General features: G+C 38.8%; 1 non-coding gene across 1 annotated transcript; it reads left to right on the forward strand.

The window, feature by feature from the left end:
- The first annotated feature begins 3,414 nt into the window (after nt 1-3,414).
- Nucleotides 3,415-3,521, forward strand: LOC131238340 (small nucleolar RNA R71). The gene has a single exon (XR_009167741.1). It is a non-coding gene; the product is annotated as a small nucleolar RNA R71 (small nucleolar RNA).
- Nucleotides 3,522-4,729: the final 1,208 nt, after the last annotated feature.

Here is a 4,729-nt window from a genome sequence, read left to right on the forward strand (position 1 = left end):
TCATTTATATGTGTCATCTCAAGGGAATCAGAGAGATCAAGGCGAAAAAGATAGTCAGACACTACGTTCTCTACTCCCTTTTATCTTTTATTTCCAAATCAAATTCTTATAGTAGGAGGATCCATCTTATCAGGTGGGGCTTAGCATCTTTCTTAGAAAGAAGATACTTGGGCGTCGCGTGATCTGTGTAAATGACAATTTTAGATCCGATCAAGTAGAACGTAAATTTGTCCAAAGCGAACACTACGGCTAAGAGTTCCTTTTCCACAATCGAGTAGTTCACTTGAGCATGATTTAGAGTTCTACTTGTATAATGAATAACGTAGGGCTTCTTTTCTTTTCTCTGGCCTAAAACCACCCCAAGGGCATAATCAGACGTGTCGCACATAAGTTTAAAAGAAAGGTTCTAGTCGGGTGGCTGCATGATAGGTGCAGTGGTTAACATGCCTTTGAGCTTAGTAAAAGCTTCCTATTATTACTCAGTCCACTCGTATGGTGCATCCTTTTGAAGTAGATTACATAGAGGATGAGAGAGGTTACTAAAGTCCTTAATGAATCTTCTGTAAAGCCCGGCTTGTCCTAGAAATTATTGCATGTCTCGTATGTTCTTGGGTGGAGGTAGGTTAGAGATAAGATCGATTTTAGCCTTATCTACCTCAATTCCCTTGAACGAGATGATGTGTCCAAGGACAAATTCCTTACTAACCATGAAGTGAAACTTCTCTCAATTCAGTACTAAGTTCTTTTCCGCACTTCGTTTCAGCACATTTTTCAAATTTTCCAAGCATTCGCTAAAGGATGGACTAAAGACCGAGAAATCATCTATGAAGACCTCTAAATATTGTCCTACCATATCAGAAAAAATATTCATTATATATCACTAAAAGGTGGCAGGGGCATTACATAGTCTAAATAGCATCCTTCGGTAAGCAAAGGTGCCAAAAGGACATGTGAACGTGGTTTTTTCTTAATCTTCAAGGGCTATCTCAATCTGATTGTAGCCTGAATATCTGTTCAGGAAACAGTAATAGAAATGACCAGCTAGCCTTTTTAAAATTCGATCAATGAAGGGCAAAGGAAAGTGGTCCTTCCTCGTGATGGTATTCAACTTCCTATAGTCAATGCACATTCTCCAACCAATAGTGACTCTAGTTGCCATGAATTCATTGTTGGCATTGGCTACGATGGTCATTCTAGACTTCTTAGGAACCACTTGAGTTGGACTCACCCATTGACTATCGAATATATGGTATATGATACCCACATCCAATAGTTTAAGAACCTCGGCCTTAACCACTTCATGTTTGGATTTAGTCTACGTTATGGTTACCGTGATGTCTTCGCATTATCCTCAAGATGAATGCGGTGAGTACAAATCAAAAGGTCAATTGCCTTATGGTCCGCAATCAACCATCCAAGAGCTCCATTGTGCTCAATGAGAGTAGAAATGAGCATACTCTCCTGTTCTTGCTCAAGGTGGGAAGAAATCACCATTGGATATGTCTTATCTTTACCTAAATAGACATATTTCAAATCAGAGGGTAAAGGTTTTAGGTCAAGCTTCGGTGCCTTGAGGTTAGATGGTAAATGCACTAAATCAGTTTAGGGCAAATCTTCAAATTGTGGCCTCCACCAGTTAACTTCAAGTACCGACACAATATCAAGCATGGCACCCGTCTCCCTAATAATGTCATCGTCAAAATCATGGGAGTGGGCCAGGCACGTCTCTTGAGGGTTAAAGGATAAGGTCAAAAGTGTTCTATCTTCCACAAAAGAGTCAATTATGTTAATGTCGTGAAAATCATCATCATCCTCTAACTGTGTGCTTGTGTTGAAAAGATAATCAACTCCAATGTCATATTCTCGAAAAACATACTCATGACTCCATTCGTACAATTAATGATTGTGTTTGAAGTGGTGAGGAATGGGGGACCAAGAATCATGAAAATTTGAGTGCTCATGTTACTGATGGGTTACGTATCCAGGACAATAAAATCTATTGGGTAGTAAAATCTATCAAACTGGACCAACACATCCTCAATTACCCCTCTCGGTACACGAACTGAGCGATTAGCAAGTTGTAATGTGGTTAGAGTAGGTTTTAATTCACCCAAACCTAGCTATTTGTAGACCGAGTAAGGAATCAGATTTACGCTCGCTCATAAGTTAAGAATTGCGTGCTCAATTCGGTAGTTCCCAATTATGCAAGCAATGGTCCGGCTACCGGGATCCTTGTATTTTTGTGGCACATCTTGCTTTAGGATGACACTCACTTTTTTAGTTAAAAAGATTTTCTTTTGAATATTTTACCATCTTTTGGTCATACATAAGTATTTAAAAAATTTAGCATATAAAGGTATTTATTTAACTGCATCTAGTAAAGGAATATTGACATTCACTTGTTTTAGCACCTTTAAAATGTCCTGAGAGTTAGAGAGAGATTTTGGTGCAATCAACCGTTGGGGGAATGGAGTAATCAGCTTGCCTTGAAGTCCTAGTTCCAATTCTTATAGAGCAGTGCTAGGTCTATCATTGTTGTCCTCTTCTAGGTCCTTAGGCTTTTCAGCCCTAACCGGAATAGTTTTGTCAATGGTCTTCCCACTCCTAAGAGTGATGATAGATTTAGCTTGCTCCATCTGATTTGAAGAGCTTGGATCACTTATATCATATTGCAGTTTGGGATTGGGAAGAGGTTAAGCAGGAAGCATCCCCTTTCCCCCAATTGTTAAGTGTGATTATATCCTTTGAACAGATGACGCAAGCGTTCCTATTGCTGATCTGCTATCCTGGAGCACTTGAGCCGACTTCTAATTAAGTAACTCTTGGTCTTGAATATGTTTTAGAACCGGATCCTCAAGAGGTTTCCCTTAATTTGGAATTTGATCGAAGAAACCTTGAGGGGTAGTAGTTTACCCATTCCTCTAACTGAAGTTTAGATGATTTCTCCAACTAGGATTGTATGTATTAGAGGTGGGCCCACTAAAAGGTCTTTGGTAATTACTTACGACATTAAATTGCTCATTAAGTACCTCTTGAAAAACAGATATTGTTGCGTAATTTTTAGTTGTGTGAATGTTGCAACCACAAATACTGTAAACAATTTCCTTACCCTTATCCTTTTTCAATTTCATGGCCACGAATTTCCTTTTGAGATTAGCCACTTTAGCATTGATATCATCATTCTCTTTCACAAAGTATACTCCGCCCCTTTTCCTTAATTGAGTGTGCCTAGAAGTGGTACTTGATTTTGGGTAAGTGTCCCATAATCGTGCGTTTTCAGCAAGTCTATCCAGGTAGTCCCACACATCATCGACATTTTTATTCATGAATTTCCCATTGCACATTGTCTTGACCAATTGGCGCATGGAAGATGTCAGACCATCATAGAAAAAGTGTGTAATGAGCCACGTTTTAAAACCGCATTGTGGGCATGAACTGACAAGATCCTTGAACCGCTCCCAACATTGGAAGAATGTTTCATCATCCTTTTGGGTAAAGTTCATGATTGACTTTCTAAGGGTGTTCATTTTATGATGCAGAAAAAATTTCTTCATGAACACCCTTATCATGTCGTTCCATGTGCCAATAGATCGGGGATGTAGTGAATGCAACCACGTCTTAGCCTTCTCCTTTAGAGAAAAGGGAAAGAGTTTCAGTCTGACCGTGTCCTTAGAAGCATTAGGAAAATATAAAGTGGTTATAATCTCATCAAACTCTTTCAAGTGCAGATATGGACTTTCAGATTCAAGTCCATGGAGTTTTGGAAGGAGTTGGATCACCCCTGGCTTAATATCCATATGTCCCGTATTTTCTGGAAAAACCATGCATGAGGGGGTGCTCACCCCCGCCGATTGTAAATAGTCTCACATATTACGAGGTGGGGGTGCTTAATGCAACTCATTCTCATCCTAGACTTACTCAACCCTAGGTTGAGGTTGTCTTCCCGGTTCATTGACTGGTTGATTTATAGCCATAACCTCAATTAACTTTGAGGATCTTAAGTGGTGTCTAATCATGTGATGGATAGATAACCCTTCGATTAATCCTCCTTCACTCAAGAGACTAGAGTGTTGTCACGGACCTACTTGGGCACGAAACACGCTCAACCCTCAATTTCATATTCCAACCTAAAAGGAAAGTTCTAAACCTAGAATTAGAAAGTTAGTTTTTTAAAAAAATAATAGAAATCCTAGAATTAAAAAGTTTCTAAAAATAGAAAACAAACCCTAGTCTAAAAATAAAAAATAGAAAAACCATAATCTTAACCTAATTCTAAAAATAACTAATCTCAGAAAAATGTAGCCATCAATCTCCGGCAATGGCGCCAAAAACTTGTTCACTACCCTAAGTGCTGGGTCACGATGCAATAATAATCTCGGTGAGACCGAGGTTGAATCCACAGAGACTGAACTTGTGTGTCTTCTGAAAGCAACTAGAACTAGAGCTAGAAGAAGATGAAAACTTAAATCTGGAAAATTCGAAGAGTAATTGTGAATTATTTAACTAAAACTTGTAAATTCAAAGGTGAAAAACTAGGATTTCCAAGGATCTACTTGTAGAGATCAGAGAGAACTATTCTTGATTCAAGGACACAACTGGAATCAGAGTTCCATCTTATCCAATTGTAAGATATCTCAGTAAAACCAAATCTAAACTTTCTTTGACCTAATTCTCAATGGATGAGAGGTGTGAGAACTGGAAGTGATTCCATCACAAAACCATGCCCATG

Source organism: Magnolia sinica, chromosome 2 (assembly GCF_029962835.1).
Source record: "Magnolia sinica isolate HGM2019 chromosome 2, MsV1, whole genome shotgun sequence".
Lineage (NCBI taxonomy): Eukaryota > Viridiplantae > Streptophyta > Magnoliopsida > Magnoliales > Magnoliaceae > Magnolia > Magnolia sinica.